The sequence below is a fragment of the Harpia harpyja genome, chromosome 7 (assembly GCF_026419915.1).
Source record: "Harpia harpyja isolate bHarHar1 chromosome 7, bHarHar1 primary haplotype, whole genome shotgun sequence".
In the NCBI taxonomy this organism is placed as follows: domain Eukaryota; kingdom Metazoa; phylum Chordata; class Aves; order Accipitriformes; family Accipitridae; genus Harpia; species Harpia harpyja.
In genome coordinates, this window is record NC_068946.1 from 56270110 (window position 1) to 56289589 (window position 19480).

Consider the following 19480-nt stretch of genomic DNA (forward strand, 5'->3'; position numbering starts at 1 on the left):
GTTCTGCAGAGCGGCGGCATTGCCTACCCTTTCAAGGCACGAGATACGGCACTGTCCCAAGGCTAATTAATTAGTGGGTGTTACTACCCGTGGGTGCCTGAGGAAGCTGTTTGAAAATGCCAGGGTTCACCCGTTCTAGATTTGGCTTCTAATGCACAGCTTTCTTAGGAGAAGAGTTACTGCATCACAAATGTTATTATCTGGTGGAATTTATTTTGTGAACAGCTGAATAATTGTCAACTTAGAGCAATCCATTTGCATTGCGGCACATAACAAAATGCCCTCTGGTGTGTCTTATCACCTGGGATAATTTAAATATTTTTTTCTTCAGGGAAAACTTTATTTCTAGGGTTTTAAAATGATAAAAACATCAATGTCTACTTTATAAATTTTCATAACTATGCTGGTGGCATTTAAAAATTGACATTTTAGCGCTGATAAGGAGAAAATGCTACCAATACCAAAAACTACCTGTAGGATGTAGTTTTCTTTTAGTTTTATCCAGAAACATTTCCAGAATAATCAGAATTTTATAGAACATCTTTCAAAATGTTTTGCAACAAAACAAAAACTGAAGAGGGTTTGGTGGTTGGGGTTTTGTGGGGGTTTTGTTTTGTTTTTAAGTCTAGTAACGTATAATCATTATTTTTGAGTGAAGCCTGACGTTTGTGTGGTGACTTTGAGACTGTGGAATAGCTTGGGGGAGTGTTTCACCAAGCCCACTGAATTATTTTTAAAGGAATTTACGGACTAATTTTTCCAGTTACAACAGTGGGCTTGTGTTTCCACATCTATTTGATGTGAAAGTACAAATGTACATGTGTATCTCCATTTAAATAGGGATTCCGATTGCTATCTAAAGATCCTGTAACAAGTTATGGTACTTGAAGAAAAAAAAAAAAAAAAGCCTAGGTCTGTGGTATCCATTGTTTTCAGCAGTCAGAGAATTTCCTCTTCTCTCCCAGGAGCAGTGTTAACACTAGCTGATGGAGTAGGCTAGCAAGCCCATTTTATTTAACTTGGGACTTTTGCTTATAGGGGCATTCTCATAAGATTCTCTAACAGAAGTTGCATACGTGGAGGATTATCCAAACTTAGATACTTTGGGAAGTAAATTTTTAGAGGCGGGAATATTTTTTTCCACTTGATTTTTATAGAAACCTAGCGTTGATTGAATTTTATCTTTTTCCAATTCAGTTTTTTTCCCTGTTCTCCTTCACCTACATAAACAGTCTGATTTAGAGGTACTGCAGCTTATAACAAATAAAAATTTAGAGAAATATAAGCATAGCTAAATGTATGCAAGCGGTCAGGTCTTCTAAAACCTCCCATTACTTTTGGTTTTTAAACTGAATTGTCACTTAGCTGAAATCTTGCTTATCATGCTTTGTTTGAAATTAAATTCTTCAGGCTTCCATGAAAATTAAAATAAGTACTTTGTTCCCTAGATTTTGTTTGTAAATGCCTGCAAATAATAGAAGTAGAAGCATTACTTTAACAATAGAGCTTGTTCAGAAACCACAGAGGTGATGCTTCTCCACAGCACGATCATTTGTAATTCAGTGATGCCAAGTTCCCATAAAACGACACCTCACATCATTGCCAGCAAAGACGCATTTCACAAAACGGAAGCATCGGAAAGGCTTTATTGCTTATTGCGTGTTTGTTCTTTATTGCTTGCCCTTTGCAAGAGTGCCGAGGGTAGTCACGTCATGACGAGCTGGTGGGGCTGGCTTCAGTGTTGAAATGATTCCAGCGGGCACGGGGCATCTTGCAGACTTTCTGGGAAGCGAGGAGGATGCCATGCGCTGCTGGGCTGGGTTTTCCCTTGCTGCTACCTAATTGTTTTCTTGTACCGTGATGCTCTTGGCCGGTGGCCCAGCTTACATTAAACTGCCCAGGTAGTGGTCAGTTCAGTGTTAGGTTCTCCTCTCTCACGGAGCCTTTGCAGCCCACAAAGAGACAAAACCCGAGCGTTGCACACACCAGAACAAGGGGGGCACCTGCGAAGCCTCTTGATCTGTTTTGGAAAGCTTTCTCCTTTCCCTTGGAGCAAGCGTTGAAAAGGAAGTGCATATTGAAGAAACGGGTAAAATGTTCAAACTAATGAAGAGTTCTACTCAGTCTAAGGGAGATGAGCTATTTAATACGGAGAGAAAGCTGTCTAAATGCATTTTCTTGATGAACAGAAGTTTCGTATCCTTTGTTGAAAGGACAGAAAGTATTATGGGATTTAGAAAAAAAATAATTTTCTTTTCTCATTTTCCTCTTCAGACAGATACTTTCTGTACATATTCTGTCTTTAGGCAGTATTAAATTGTTCTGAAAGCCAGTTTATAATGCTTTGCTATTAAGGAAGAATATGATTTTATGGTTAATGTATTTAGTGTATGACAAAGACACGTTTTTATTGACATGGGGGACAGAGGTATCCGATTTGCATTGGGTGTCTAACTCTCTGCGTCTTTCATATTATAAATGCAAGCTTTTCTTTCAGAGGCCAGGAAGTTTTCTGTAACAAAAGTAGATGAATAGAAGAAAAGAAAATAAAAAATGTTCTTGCTGGACATGCTGTCTAGTGGGAAATTCACAATAACCTGTGTAGCTGCAGATACTGCTGTGTTACGGGTAATCATGAGCTGATGGAAAGATCAATGTTATCAAGGTGTAAATGTGTTAAATCAGTGTATTGGCTGTGAAGCAGCTGCACTAAATGCAGCAGAAAACTTGAGGCCAGAGAGACGAAATTTTGCTGGAAGGTCGTCAGGGTAAGGTTGACTCATTGTAGGGCAGTAGCAGAAGGGGAGCAGGATGGGATCAGCCCCATGGAACTCCGCATCGCCACTGAGTTATTTGCAGGTTGGGCGCTGGGAAATGGCCAAGCTGTTCTCCATTTCTGTAACGATGCCGGGGGATTAAAGGAGTGAAGGGCATTTGTACAGGACTAATTAACTCCTGGCATGACTTGACCTTTTTATTGTATCTATCATGTGTCAACATTTTGCTGTGTGTAAGTGGTGTTTTCGTGTTTCTCTGGGCGTATGTCATGCCATTAAGTCGCGGTCTCCGTTCCGGCTTCCTGCGCAAGCAATTAAGGGTTCGTGTGCCATCAGGCTTGTGTGGGGGTCTCTGGGGGCAGAGGGGAGTCACAGCTACTGGCAGCAGTCCTGAGCATTGCTCCTCTTCTCTGTCTTGCATGAGATGTCCCTGACAGATGCAGCAACTTTCAGTCTTGGGCTCGTTTAAAATTGAGATGTTGGAAAAGCAGCTGAATGCCTTTTTCTCAGTGATGTCCTCTTCCTGCTCCTGGCGGTGTCAAGTATAGGCTTAAAACAGAAAATGATGTGTCTGACTTCCCACACCCTGTCTTCAATGAAAATAAAACCTCAGCTTACCCATTAGTCCTGTGTTTAGAAGGTTTTATGATTTCCAGCTGTGGTTTAACCCTAAATGCAAAGTGTCGTCTCCTGCTGAGATTTCCCACTGCCTTTCCCTCTGCCTACGAGAATTAATTAGATTTGTGTGTTATAATATTATGTCCATGTCACAAATTAATATCTACAAATAGATGTAAGAATTCTGATAAGAAACAAACAGCCCTAGAAAAAGAAGAGCCTTGTTGTGATTTCTTATTCTAGAAATTAATTCTTCAGTTTTGTGACCCTACGTTTATTGGCAAAGTCATTGGGAAAAGGGAAGTGAAAGGGAAGTAATACACTGACAGAATAGCTTTTTCGTTGCTGTGGGATGTGTATACACATATTGTATATTTATTTTATATATATTATATATGTATAAAATTAATCCATTTCCATTCTGTTCCTGTTCTGGCCTTCCTCATTCCTTTTCCCTCTTTGTTCCTTGCTGTCCTTTTTATTCATGCAGGCAATTTATCCCAACCTCCTGATGTGGGTGTACTGATTTCACTTGCTTTGCCAAGGCTGCTGCTGTCTACATAGCACTTTGCGTGTACTTCTGGGAGTCAATCTACAGCGTACAAACTTGGAGTAAGGATCAAAGATGCTCGTCAGTCCTTTTCACTCCCCTCCGCAGCTTGGTACTCGCATCCCACAGCGGCAGAGAGCAAGAGAGCTCTCGCTGTTTGGGATCGTTGCTGCTGTTGAGCCTCCAAACAATCAAAGCAGTGCTGTGGCAAATGGAGGGGGCGGTGTAAGTGTCACAAGAGTCTAAATAAGAAACACGTATTTAAGAGGGAAAAAAAAAAACCTGAGGGAATCTTAATTTTTTTCACATTAGCAGACGAAAGAGCTCCTGAAACCTTTTGTGACTCTCTTTCTGCTTAAATGTTTGATGACTGTGAGCTAATTCTGGATTTACACTGCAACCACAGTACTTGCGTTTGTAAGATGAGGGAGATTTTTTTCCTAAGGAAAGATGTTAGATTTCTAAAAAAAAGTTTCATTTTATGAGTCGCAGGAAGACAAGGAAGGCTGGGTTGGTTGCTGGCTAATGAGAAATTCCCTTTACAGTTTTGTGGAATAAGGCGTCTGTCTCTTGTCTCGTCCTTCTCCCAAACAGGGATGTTTGTGAATAGACCTGATGTGAAGTCCTGACCTCCATGAGGTCAATGAGAGTTTGCTCTGACTTCTGTGGGAATGAATTCTCTAATCAGGAGACCACAAAATCCACCTCCCGTGTGCTGTAATGAAACAGTATGGCTGAATCCCATTGCATCTCTGCTCCTGTGTTGATATTTTAATTCCAGCTAATGAATGCGACTGTCACACTAACAGTTTAACTTGCTGCCCATTATATCTAGTGTTGTCTACCAGAGAATGTCCCTCAATTGCCTGAGTTCTGCTGGTAATGGCCAACTTGAAGATTTTAATCAATGTCAGGTCTAATTTGAAGTAGCTATTGATTAAACCCTGAACCCAATTTAATTCAACATAGAAATGTTTAATTTTATTTCTAAGTATTTTATCCAGCAAGGGAAGAAATCCATCTTCAATCTTTTCTGGATGAGTAAGGTTGCAAGTGCTATTCTACAAATTGCTGAACCATTATAATTGGATTTTCTTAGAATTGAAATTTAGGTTGAAGTTAGCTGTTGCGTTGTGTGTTATGTGCTTATGAGCATACGTTTCTGATCGGAAACAAACTCCATTACGATTTTCTAAACAGTAATCATGGCTTAAACTCAGTGCCGTAGTTTTGTGTTGGCTTCTTCAAAGCAAAAACCTGGATGGGTGGTCCCAGGGTGGGGGAAAAAAGGCTCTGAAAGAAGTAGTGTAGAAGCGGCAATCACTGCCTGTGAAAATCCTTTAGTGCCTCGAACTCCATGTTACAGGGCAGGAAGCTTTGATTAGATTTTTTTGGCGAGACCACTATTTGTTCTTCATGCAATTTAGCCCTGATAAGGGAGGGTAAATTGTTTTATTTTCTGATGTTCACATCTAATCCATTTGCCTTGCACCAGAAAGTGTTGTATTAGGTTTTTTTCCAGCTCTAAGTCATGGTGGATAATGTACATAAGAGTTCCTTTGTTGCCTGGTTTATCTGCTTACAGCTTCATATAATTAAAAGCTAATTTATTTTTTAAGATTTTACTGTGTATATACAGTTACGCATAGAGAATCTATAAACCACTCGTGAACAAGTAAGCTCAGGGAGAAATCGGTAATTAGTTTTGGCTAGAAATTACTTTGAAATAACAATGTAGAAATTATTCCACCTTGTTTAGGGGGAGAAAAGTCACCCAGGGTGACTGATAGTAGGGAAAGAAAGTACATACAGGTAGTCTGTATAAGATCAAAGCCAATTCCCAATGTATAAATTAGCTAAAGACTGTTAAGATTTAAAAAAGAAAAGTAATTCTCCAGCAATGAGAAAAATACATTCATGAGGCAACAGATGGCTTCTAAACTGGTTTTGTGAGTCTTTCATTTGTACATTCATATAACAAAAGGAACAATTAAAGTTTGTTGCTATTTCCCCTTCGCTGCTGTTTTTTCCCGTAGAAGCTGGGCTTTGATTCCATCCTCCCTTTCAGCACTGTTGTAGCTGTGTAATGGCAGTCCCCGTTCACACGGCTAGCTGGAGCAGAGGCAGGACCTCTCCTGAGAGTACGCCTCAATTCAAATTAGCTTAGCTAAGCTCAGGAAAGGAGAGGAGATCTTTTGGGTCACATTTCCAGATAAACTTAAGTTGGCATTTGCAAAATGTGCCGTCACTGTGGAGCATCTTGGTGTATGTGGGGAAATTCCACTTACAATATCTTTTCTAACAATTTGGTAGCTGGTGTTTCTAAAGGCAGCTCTAATGGACCACAATAACTTTACCAGTTGTTTTATTCATTACTTGTATTGTGGCCATGCCCATTGGAAGCCTAATAATGTAACTCAAGCATGCTTATAGCCCTTTCTTTGCTAGCTTGCTGTCTTATTAACTTCTTTCTAATTGTTGAACTCTCAATTTCCCCATACTGCCAAAGCAATAGCAACTGTGACGAGATTCTTATACGCGGGATTGGCCCTAAAATTAAAAATGCGCTGGTGTCATAGCTCTGATAGAGGGTAATCATTGCGAGGAAGCCTCTGGTCTCTGCTCAGCACTCGAGAGCTGTTGGAGTGTGTTCTCGCAGGTGGACTTTGGATCGCTCCCAGGAGCCACGGTCAAGAAAGACCAGCGGTTTGCTTTGCTTTACACTGTTACTGTTCAGCAAAAAATGCTGTTCTTCAAATTACTTTATCAGATTGGCCGTTAGTTTTGTGGTTTTAACTAGGAATGAGCAATGCATGGGTAAGAATATTATCTCTATATATGTGCGTGCCAAGTGAAGCCTGCTGTATGTGACAGAACAGCCACAGATACGAAGGGAAGATTTTTGATTCAAACATCATCAGCAAAGCACCCATGTGTAAGAAGAGAAGAAAATGTGAATGCTCAGTGGAGGTATATTTATACAACTCATTTAAGTGGAATTAGCTAACTCTCGTTAATCTGAAAATGGATTAAACTTCTCTACATCTGGAGGTGTACCAAAGGAGCAGAAATGCTGCTAGGGAGAAGGGATTGCATCTGGAGGTTGTATAAGTGGTTTTGGCTGTTGACCTAGTTAGTTCTTTATACTTAGTACTGGCATTTTTGTGTAGACATCGATACACATGAATCTTTCAAGATGTCCTTTGTTCAGAGAACTTCCAAAGAGTTTGATTTCCAGAAAGATAAACCTTCTTGTTGACACCCTGTTTCATGTGGACTGCAGTCTGCTTTGGAGTAAGGCAGTTAATATGAGGGGATATGATTGTAAAACCGAAGTCAGCTCCTTACTTAGTGTTAAAATAGTTGAAAACAAATTTCAGTTCCTGGCAGCACTGCTATCAGCTTGGGATAGTGGCCTTATCAGAGAGGCCCTCAAAATACCACTCTACTAAGTATCAAGAATGATTTTATTTATAGAAAAAATGATCTAAAGAAGATATTTTCATTTCCTTTATTTATGGCTTCAAGTGACTTTGAATACTAGTAAATGCTTAAACAGTTCATATAAGAGAACAAACAACCTCAGTGTTATTTGGCAGGTATTGTTCGCATTTTTTTTCCTAGTAATGAATTTTCAGGCTGCCTTGGAAGCCAGTCCTGATGGGACCTCACCTCCTTCCCATCGTATCTTCTCCCAGAGGGTTTGCAGGACAGCTGGCATTGCAGCTTTTCCCTCAGACCTTTGAAAATGGGGATGGTGAGGGTGCTTAATTGAAGATTTTGATCTGCACGGCTTACTTATCTTTTAAAAATGTATGGCTATTTCACATTTTTAAAGTATGTCAAGGTTATCCACATTGCAAGGATAAGCACGTTCCTGGATTTTTCTGTAAATACCCTAATTAATGTAACAGTGACAGGTTGCGTGGCACTTAGTTGCTGGCTGGGCATGACAAACTGGTAGGTATTTAGTCCTCATGTGGTATGCGCTTTAGGAAAATATGTAGTACTGAAACAGAAAGGATGGATATTTCAGGTAAATCAGTTTTGTATCAGTTCTGCCTTTACTTCAGCAGCTTGTCCCAGGACAGTTCCCCTGTGTACCCACAGGCTGATCCTGACCCTCGCTGGCAGCAGAGTCCACTCTGTGAAGTGGCTGTAACTCAATTTTCTGATTTAATAGTGCAAGGCTGTTCAAGCATGAAATTGCTTCCTTCATGTAGAGCTGTCCCCTTTGCTTGGCAAGTCAAGGCTCACAAATGGATGGTTACTGTGATCGCTGCTGTTGGCCCAACCATTTGTTGCAGGGAACAAAGTTCAGCTTTTATACGTGCCTGTAAGGGAAATGTGGGAATGAGTCTTTAGATTCAATTGAGAAGTGAGAAGAGCCTGCAAAACTATATTCAGCAGCAAGAAAAACTAATCATAGTTTTTTTACTAAAACAAGTGTCCTTAATGATTAAACGATGTCGTTATGCTTTTTTTTTTTAAGAGGATGGGCAGTGAGACAAGCAAATGCCATCTCAGCCATGCAGCCTCTTAGATGATGGTTCTACAACCAGATCATTAATATAAGTTCATTTCTGCAGGCAGCTGAGCACTAAACAGTCAAAGCAATAAAGATCCTTGGTTCAGCTTTTATCAGCAGGTACATAGATGGCCTCGGCGTCGCAGGGTGTCTCCCACTAATGCCAAGCAGAAATTAAGGACCCATTAAAAGCATCTGTCCGAGGCAGTCCTGGCCCTGCAGTAGAAGCTCTGGCCACCACCCAGGTGGGCATCTGTTCTGCTGCATCTGGTCATGGTGGATGTAACACTGGGCAACTTCTCTTTTGGGGTATCTGTCCCTCTCTGCTGACAGTATGGCCTTGTTTTTTGAAACTGCTTGTGGCACGTAGAGAAAATTCACTTTGTTGCGAAGGAGTAATCTGAAATAGTCATGAGAACACCAGGAAATAAGCCTGTACGGGTAACTCATGCTCCTGTTTTATGTCCTCCCTGATGGAAGCTGTCCCCCAACTTGGTTATGTGCATTCATTCAGAGAAATTGGCTACTCTCTACCTTATCCCATAAACTCTAAAAATTTAGGCATTATTGTTGCAAGTAAGAACGCAATTGAAAAGTCATTTCCCGGTAATTTATGTGGTAGTGTGTGCAGGCTGGAAAAAAGCACTTTGAGTTTTGAAAACTGTATTTGGAGATTTCCAGAAGTGTACTGACTTACTGCTCTTGACTTGCCTTATAGTACAGTACTAATCCTCGTGAATTTACAAAAGGAGCTGACCGGCCGTTCATTCAGATGGTGGGTGCGTGTGTGGGAGGAGAGCGCAGGAGCAGTGATTTGCCTGGGAGCCCATGGAGGACCGGTGGGTCATAGAGCCTTTGGCTGATTTGTTGCAGTCGGTTTCTTACCGGGAATTCAGTTTTGGGAGGAAGCTCTGAATCCAGCACATTGGTTACCTGCTTTTCCAAGCACAGCATGGAGATGTGTCTTATACCTATATGCAAACGCTGAAGAACTAAGCAACTGTGGCACGAAAGTGTGCCATTGCTCTTATCTTTACTTTGTGTGATGCAGAATTTCACCCCTTAGCTGGGGGCTCCAGAGCTATGTGAAAGCAGAAGCATGTGAAAATGATTTCTTTGTTTCTTATATCCTTTATTGCAGATATGAATAAGAGATTTTGGGGATTCAGAGTTAATACTTCAAATATTTCAAAATATTTTAACAAGTAGGGGGAGTTTGACGTGAGCTTGGTGAGTTTCAAAGAAGATTCAGCAGTGATATAATGAAAAATGGCAGTGAAAACGGAACAAAATTAATGATCGAAAACCATCCAAGAAAGCCTGATCTGATCTGAACTGTAATTTCCACTACAGATCTTTGATTTTTGTTGGAAAAAGTGGAGAAAGTACAAAGGGGCCTCTAGTATAGTCTTCTGAAAAATAGTCCCCTCTATGCTGTGTTGTTTGCTTTTAATAATACTGTGCTGTATTATTGTGGTGTTCGTCAAACATAAAAGGAACTTCAAGCGTTTAGTAAATGGCTGCTGAAGTAACTTCTAAAATATTAAAATGAAGTTTGGAGTTGAAAATCCCCAAGGAGGAGTTGATATTCAAGGCTATACCTGAAGCTTTATGAACAGTGATAGCTGAAGGTGTGAGTGAAGGGTCTTTGCTCCTACAAACTGCAAACCTGTTTATGCTCTGTAATGAAACACCAGAGAACAATTTTCATAAGACATATTCACATTCGTCATCTGCTGGATATAAAAATTGGTTAGCTTTGGAGTATTTTGATACAATAAAATTTAGTAAGACAATGTAGATGCAGTTCTGGCACAGTTCGACTTTCCTCTAAGTGAAATAAATTCCTGTTCAATTATTTTCTATTTACCTTTCATTTGCATACATTTCAGTTCAAAATATGAACTGCTGCAATTTAAGCAAACTTATTAAAGTAGAGTTTAAAGCTGTGTGCATTGAAATGCTGCAGCAGTATCTATTACAGGATAATGCATTATCTCTCTGGGTTGAGAGCAATAGTTCTCCATAGAGCCGTCAGACACAGACTCTTCTGCAGCTCCTGCAGAGCCGAGAGTTGCATGTGGCAAAGCAGAGACACAACAGATCAAGCTTAAATTAATGCTGTTCTGGCAGGGAATTCAAACACTCGGACAGTCTTTTCTTCTGTTCATAATACTGTACCATATATTTCATTTTCGCACTTTCAATTTCCCTAAGTAACTTACAGATTTTATTTAAACTAGATGAGGAGGAGACTATTTCAGGCAATAAGATTCTCGTAGTACAAGAGTTATCACTTACTCTAGAAATAAATTTTTGCTTACTGGGGGTAGTTAACTTACACTCCAACGTGTGATTTTTCGAAAGCAAACCCAAAACCTGAAAAGGAGCGGTGGCGATCTGCACATGGCACAGTTAACAGTTTTGAAGGGAAAGTTTGTGATATGGAAGCAGTCTCTAAATGTAGTTTTCCGTGAAAGTTCTGGCCAAAGGCCTGGCTTTGGAGAGGTCTGTAGGATGTTTTAGCAGCTCTGATGGCTGGAGTTACGCCAGTGCTGCATTTGGCTTCCCCTGAGGTACTTGGTGTTTCAAAACCGCTTTAGCAAAGAGAGGTGGGGGTTTTGGTTGCCATTCTTTGTAGAGGGAAACCAGAAATGGTCTTCTATAACTGCTGAACATTGAATAAGCTGTTGTTTTGCTGGAATTTTTTTTAAGTGAAGTGCACCTTTCCTTATGTTTTTAAATCCTGTTCAAGATTAGAGGAAGATGGAAATACTCGGAGCATTTCTGTGGATACCAGATCTATCCCACCAGAATAATGCGATATACAAGTGTGCTCTTGAAAGCCAGGTACAGCAGAGCACAAATAACATTTGTTATGTGCTATTAGCATAGAATAAAGCATCATAATGTGCCTTGGCATGTAATCAATATGCACTGATATGATCTGGCATCTTGTGAGGTATCTGAATGCGATGGTGGCATGTTTCAGGTCTAGAAGGAGATAAAGAAACATGACTGGCTTCCAGCTTCGCTAAGCAGCGATGAATTCATCTCCGCAACGGTGAGTAATACCTCAGCATCGAGACCGCACGTGCTGACTTGCTCCCAGGGGGTACTGGCATGAGGGATGACGAGAAATGGCAGATTTCAGGCTGTCTGCATTTCATAATAACAATTCAGGTATGCCTGAATTTCAGCTCTTGCACCCCAAAGCTATGGGATGATGCTGGAGAAATGCTGTGAGTGAACACAGGGGTAGATGCCCAAGATGCCAGCGTTGGTGATTGGTGCTGGATAGGAACATCTCGGGCTGTTACTGGGCATTTCTTGAGGGCATCCCGCAGCTCAGGAACTATCAGACGGCTGCAGAAATGCTTCCCGAGGCAGAAAGGTACGTGGCTGCATGGAGGCAGCACGCTGCAAGGTCCTGGGGATGGCTGCTTCTTCAGCCTTGAGCTGTGGTCCTTCATATGGCAAAACCGGTGTTGCTGCAGGATACTGTGGGGCCTTTTGAGAGGGAAAGGTGCTTTTCTTGAATTGGCAGTCTACGTTTTTTAAGTGCTTCGTTGCAGTGGGAGCAATAAGCTACAGAAAATGTACCTTTACAAAGCAGCTAAGCCACACCAGCCATCAGCTGCGAGATTTAAACACCAAAATAAGCGAGAAGTAGTCTATCATGGTAAGCAGTTTCAGAATGTTTTTCATCTGTTTTCATTGGGAAGGTGCTGGGAGGGGGAAGAAGGATGAAGGATGGTGACAGGCAATTACCGATGGTGCGGCAGGGTCTGCCCTTGTCCAGTCTCTGTCTGTTGAAACTGTCGATCCTTTCAGGTCATCCCTCCGCTTCCTTTTCTGAGAAGACTTCTGCGGCACTAATCAATACACAGTCATGAACTTCTGGAAGGCCTTTGACAGTTTTGTATAGCTGAGCTGGAGCGCTTTGTTGCGGGGACAGCTTTCACAATGAAATCCCTGAACTCGGAGGCATCAAGGCATAGTTAAGGTTGTCCAACATCTACTGCTCCCTCACTCCAGACGAGGTTGCCTTCGATTCCTGCTGTTGGCACAGGCGCTCCTGCAGCACCCTGCCTTCAGCTGCTGCCCTCCCCAGCCTCAGCCTCCGGCGACCGAGAGCCCCACGTTAAAAATATTAGCGTTGAAGTTGTCCTGTAAATACTTGAGTTTCCCTCAGCTCATTTGAGAACTGGTAAACGTTTGCCTGAGAGTTGGCATGTGAGGTATTATTCCAAATAAGAACACGTTTACGTACATGGAGTTGGTTTAGTACGTGTGGTAAGCTGTTTAAAGGTGAACCTGTCCATTTTGTGTACAATATTCTTGATCGTTCTTCAAAAATAACACGTGTGGATGTGATGGTAAATTAAGATAGTAAAACAAATGCAAGGTATAAAGTTCACTGGAAGGTAACCACACCTGTAAAAAGATGAAGTTATTGATTTAATTCACTTTATAACTTCAGATGTTTTGACAGTTTGCTTAACTGCAGCGTTGTCGTTTTTAACAGGCCCTTTTGCAGAAGATCTGGCTGCATAATGATGAATTCATCACTTCTGCTTGCGCCACTTTGGTATGGGTTTTTATGTGCATTACTGTGAAATTAGGAGTGAGTTTTTCTCATGTCTTCATACTGCTTTCAATTTTTGAGCCATGACCCTGTACCGTGTCTAACCAATAACGGTGGAGGCAGGGTGTAGATGTGAGGGATAGGGGCTGCCTTGGCCCGACGGATCGTTTGCGGTTGCATTAGCTGATGTTAGTCATCAGCGCTCGGGAAATGTGATGCAGTAGGATCACTGCTGTGGTGAACTGCAAATAGGAGGAGGTAGGTGCGTGCCCTGCTCCCCAGCAGTACTGCCTTTGGGGCTGACGGCAAACTTCTGCGGTGCCCAGCAGCTTTCCCGAATCACCTCCCGGCGTACCATTCAGCTCACAGCTGAGAGTTAATGAGGTAGCAGGTAATAGTCAAGATTGTCGTATTAGCTAGAAAGAAATGCAGCAGCAGGTTGTGATATGACATAGCAGGTTTTTAAAAGGGACTAATTATAAAATGCAGGAATTCAACGGGGAGAGAGACAGGAAGGAACTAAGAAGCAAAACAGAAACAAGCACAAAAAGAGAAATTACATGTCAGTAAGGCAAAGAAGTGAGGAGCTTGCTTACATTTCTTTCAGATGTTATCTACTTACTGCACATATTAATGCCTTTGCACAGTCATAGATACTTTATAATGCTGGAAATCATGATTCCAGTGGAACCTAGTATTGCATCAGTATATTCAAGAACATTGTTCATCATAAATAGTAAATACCTTTCTGTGAGGAGGGAGACCTTACTATGCCACAGAGATAAGTTAAGGTTTCATATGTGCATATATGTAGGTTTTTATGTATGTATAGGTAAATAAAAGTAGGTACAGACATGCTTATATAAATACATATAAACCTATATATGTTAGATACCTGAATAAATATACTGCCACTGTTGCACATGTAATATTCATCAGAACATAAATATGAATTAAAAGCAGAGACGGAGCTGTTCCATGTTTCCCTTATCCTAACTTGGCTGTGAACCTCCTCTACAACACACCTGCCTTGCCTCGCTGCGTGTGGGAGCAAAGCCCCAAAGGCACATCGTTCTGCCTTGCAGGCGCAGAGGCTGCGTGCCTTTGCACACACGCCAGTGACTGCTCCACGGCAAAAGTACCGGTCCTGCAACAGACTGGTTTCCAGTGCCCTGTTGGCACTGGGGTGTACAGTAAACCTGGTCACACAGAGGAACCATACCAGTGATCTGCGTTACCAGCCTTTTCTTTATGGGTGTTAATCTTTTGTATTTTCACTAAAGCAAAGCAATAAAAGGTAATGACTAAACAATCATGAAAATCCCTCAAGTCATATAAACCACAAATATTTAACACAGTTCTATATGTTCCCAAATGCATAATATAAAAAATACTACATTATAAATTGTATATAATAGTTATAGTCTCTTTTTTTTCCCTCTAAATACTTTGTTTTCATGCATGATCTTTTGCCTTGTGCTCCTTCCCTGAGAGCTTCAGCGCAGTTCTGGAAGGGATAAAATCACAGTGCAACCCTTCACGCTCACATAATTTGCACACAGCCAATGAGAAGGATGGTAAATAGGTAGAGTGTCACTCCATTTCCATGTTATTGATCTTGGAAAATGTGTTTTTCTCACATTTAAACAGCTGTATTTACTTCATGTGTATTCATAAAGTAACATCTGATGACTGCATGAGAAAAACCAATGTTTCTGGGAAAGTATTTCCAGTGTCAGTGTACGTTGAACAATCAGTATGCATTGTAAATAGTGCAGGGGTGGCAGAGAGGGAGTCCTTGTGCTTGATAGCCTGTGAGTAGCAGATGACTTATTTATCACTTCTTCAGCACGTGGTGTATTTTTGAATTAGAAAAAATGCAGCGTGAGTCACCGTCATCATTTCAGTAAAGGGACGTGAAAGGTTTTTATCTTTGGTGCACTTACAAACACTTTCAAGTGAGCAGGGTGTTAGGTGGGTGTCTGTTTGGGGCTGAAACACCATTAGAGGTGTGCTGCAAGGGCAGAATGGAAATCGGCGATGACTGAGCCTTCCCTGGGAAGGACACGGGGCACTAATCCCAAGAGCCCAAATCCCTGAGATGCTACCCCTCTCGTAGGATGTGCTCCACCAAGATACCCGGTCCAGAAGATGGTCCCTGGGTAGGTACTCTTGGACATAGCGGGGTTGCAGGCATTCAAGAGCTGATCTACAGCGGGAAGCTGTGAATTTGTTGCTGCCGTCGTTGAGGGAAAGGAGGGGAGTGTGAGCGGCCGTTGGCTCGCAGCAGCTCACTGTGGCTGGACGGGAGGTTTCGGTACACCGGGTCTCTCCCGACCATGCCCTTTTCTGCTGGTCTTGCACCATCTCTAGCACCTCCCCGGCCATCTGTGCACTGCATTCGTTCACTGACCGTGCAGAAAAACTGGCCAAGAGGTGGGCTCGGGGGCATCTTAGTGAGGTGAATCAGCCCGCGAAGAGATGTAATGAGCATCGGGATCAGAGCGTGGCGATACGTAGCCAGGAGCGAGGCGGGGAGCAGGGTACAAATTAGTCACATTTGTACGGACTGTGATTGTTTTCCATTGCGCATCTTGTAAATGGCAATGGGAATTACTTTAAGAGCAAGAATAGTGATTATACACCCACTGTACGGTTGCATTATTACTGATCTTTGTTGTTTAACTTTTAAAGTGAATCAAATACTCATGAAAATTGCTTTCAGTGAGTTTAGTGAAAACTAATCAATGTCTCACTTTCGCCAGAGAACAAAGGCATGTTGCTAAAAGCATAACCTTCCATCCAGAACAGTCTTAGCCTCACGCCAGTCAGTATTTCAGTCTCTGTATCTCCTGCTTGCCTCCTCACTTCATCTCTGTCATCTTTACTGAGCTGGACATGGCAGGTTCCCCGTGGAGCGGTGCTGTTGCTGTTTGCTAGGGCTGGAGCACCTCTCCTATGAGGACAGGCTGAGGGAGTTGGGGTTGTTCAGCCTGGAGAAGAGAAGGCTCCGGGCAGACCCTATAGCAGCTTTCCAGTACCTAAAGGGGGCCTACAGAAAAGCTGGAGAGGGACTTTCTACAAGGGCATGTAGTGAGAGGACAAGGGGTAACGGTTTTAAATTAAAAGAGGGTAGATTCAGACTGGATATAAGGAAGAAATTTTTTATGATGAATGTGGTGAGGCACTGAGGGAACAGGTTGCCCAGAGAGGTTGTGGATGCCCCATCCCTGGAATTGTTCAAGGGCAGGTTGGATGAGGCTTTGAGCAGCCTGGTCTAGTGGAAGGTGTCCCTGCCCATGGCAGGGGGGTTGGAACTAGATGATCTTTAAGCTCCCTTCCAACCCAAACCATTCTAGGATTCTATGATCCTATGAAATGCTGAAATAGGACCCGGGACAACAGCATGTGTGTAAATGGAGCAGTGTGCCTCATCAGTGGGAAATAAAGTGGCAGCTCTCTGGTGTTAGGTGTGTAACAGTTGCGTCAACAAGCTAAGGATGTTTTTTGTTTAATTCAAGCGATGAATGTTTTCACCATGGGAGTGATGGTTCTGGACTCAAGTCATCTCAATGACCAGTCAGCTGTGTTACACACTCATCAGTTAACAAACTCTAATGATTTCTTGTCTGTGCACAGTTTGCCAACTCCAGAGCAGTTGCTTTTTAAAAATTTGGTCCTTCATAGAATAGAATAGACTATTTCAGTTGGAAGGGACCTACAACGACCATCTAGTCCAACTGCCTGAACTCTTCAGGGCTGACCAAAAGCTAAAGCATGTTGTTAAGGGCATTGTCCAAATTCCTCTTAAACACTGACAGGCTTGGGTCTTCGACCACCTCTCCGGGAAGCCTGTTCCAGTGTTTGACCACCCTCTCGGTACAGAAATGCTTCCTACTGTCCAGCCTAAACCTCCCCTGATGCAGCTTTGAACCGTTCCCAGGTGTCCTGTCCCTGGATCCCAGGGAGAAGAGCTCAGCACCTCCCTCTCCACGTCCCCTCCTCGGGAAGCTGCAGGGAGCGATGCGGTCGCCCCTCAACCTCCTTCTCTCCAAACTAGACAAGCCCAAAGTCCTCAGCCGCTCCTCAGAGGACATGCCTTCCAGCCCTGTCACCAGCTTGGTTGCCCTCCTCTCGACACATTCAGGGACCTTCACATCCTTCTTAAATGGTGGGGCCAGAACCGCTCACAGCACTCGAGGTGAGGCCGCACCAACGCTAAATACAGCAGGATCATCCCCTCTTTTGACCGGCTGATCATGCTGTGTTTGATGCACCCTAGGATGCTGTTCATGGATTTTTATGACCAGATTTATGATAATTTAGATTGGTCTGTCTGCTGCAAAACATAGGACACACGACCTCTTCATGAGTGTCCTCAGCTCGTCTAGCCCTTAGCTTCTCTGGGTACTGTGAGATACCTTGGAGAATAATAACGATGACAGTTAAAGTACTGAAGATCCTGGCAAATAGTACATGATGATAAACATTCTGTTCCTTAATATTCCGTTTGCTCTACAAAATTGGTGTTAAACTGCAGACAAGGGAATACCCTTTCCTTCTTGTCTCATTTCACTACTGACGTGCATTTCTGAATATTTTTAAACGTAATGTTATGTAGTAGTTCTTTTCCAGTTTTCAAGATTGCATCTGTTTTAAATATAATTAAAATAACTGTTGTGAAATATGGGACAAGAATTTATTCCAGCTTTGTATGTGGCTTAAAGTATGATGTTAAGCTCTGGAAAACAACCCTGAATATAAACAGCACTGAGCTTTGTACTACAGCCCTTCTGTTTTTCAGTCTTTGATATCTGACTTTCATACACCAGGGCTGACATGAGATGCCTTCCAAGGGCAATTACATGTGCGAGGAAAACTTTTGCTATGCCTTGGAAACAAATAAATTCAAAATGTCCTTTTTTGGACACGCTGTCCTGCTGGGCTCACACTCCTTTAGACACCCCTGGATAAACAGAGGGTGTCGTTGTGGATGATAATTAGTGAAGGACTTTTATTTGTTTGTCTGAGCTCTGAATCTAAATTGTAATTGATGGATAGTTGTATCATTAATGAGATTGCTGAAATTGTGAAGGTGAGATGGCTACCAGCAAACTTCAGTGGTCATCATCAAAATGTTGTCAAGACTGGTGTGTGTCTATGTATGTGTGTGTGTATGTGTATATATATATATGTATATATATAAAAGCACTGGACTTTCTATTGTCAGATCTAGTGACCAATGACCTATATATATATATGTGTATATATATATATATATATATAGGTCATTGTGTGCATATATATATACACTCACATACACACATACCGTGAACCTTTTACCTGTACCATAGAAATCAGTGATATTCTGTATTCTTCTGTATTCTCTCCTCACTTTGTACTTTGAAAGCTGTGGTCACAATGTTGTTTTATCTATTTTTTTAAAATGTCAGTGAGGCAGAAGAAAAGGTTAAAGTGAGTTTTGTTATGGTAGATGATGTTCAAGAAAGAAACTGTATGGACAAGCTGACTTTTCTTCAGGGACCTTATTCATTTGTTCTCTTGGCCCTTGATACAGAAGTTTTCTGTAAGGAGGAGGCTGCTCCTGAACAAGTACTGCATTGGGACTGATTGATATTTCAAATAACACAGACAAAAGTGATATGCTGAGCCTGTGTCACAGTCAGAGAATACAGGGTATGTAGGTGCTAATGAATAACTCGGTAATATAAAATTTTTTAGGGAAGCTTCAAATTTGTGGTATTACAAAGAAGATGTGCTAAAAAGCTATGCATAATTTCTTCTCACTTTACATGCAATTTAATTCAGTAGTGTGTGTGCGCCGCTGCCGAAGAAAGTATGTACACGCTCTTCTGGAAGGGCTTTCTTGAACAGGGTCACGGTGGGAACAGTAGAGCCAGAAAATCATACAATAGTGAAACAGCAAAAAAAGAGTGGAAATTATTTTAAGTCACAAAGGTTAAAAATCCTTATTAGGTGTGCTTAAGTGACGTGACTTGACCTGTGTTGACAGGTTGATGTAGACGTGTTGTATTTTTGAAACGTGTCCAAGATCTGGAACAAATATGCAGAATTTTGGGTTGTCTTTTGTAATAAGCAAACAGCTTTAATTTGCTTCTGCAAAATCAGCAACATTTGCTATCTGTTTCTCAGTTTCTACATTTTCCGAAAATAGCTGAAATTATTGACCTCTCATTCTTCCATTGAATGGGCATATGGAGTGTAATTTTTTTCTTCTTTTTGAGAAACGACCAAAGATGGGAAAGTCTCGGAGGCCTGTGTACTTTAAACCATAGAATTTGGGATTTGTCACAATAAAAGACTTATGTGACCTGACTGTAACTGCTTGATACACTTTATATTAATTGCCCTGTGTCCTGCGTGCAGCTAAGGGTTTT

The 19480-nt window shown here is 41.7% G+C and overlaps 1 protein-coding gene across 8 annotated transcripts in view; it reads left to right on the forward strand.

Moving 5' to 3' along the window:
* GALNT13 (polypeptide N-acetylgalactosaminyltransferase 13) overlaps positions 1-19480 on the forward strand; it is a 195385-nt gene that overhangs the window by 107547 nt on the left and 68358 nt on the right. The gene's annotated exons all lie outside the window — the stretch shown is intronic.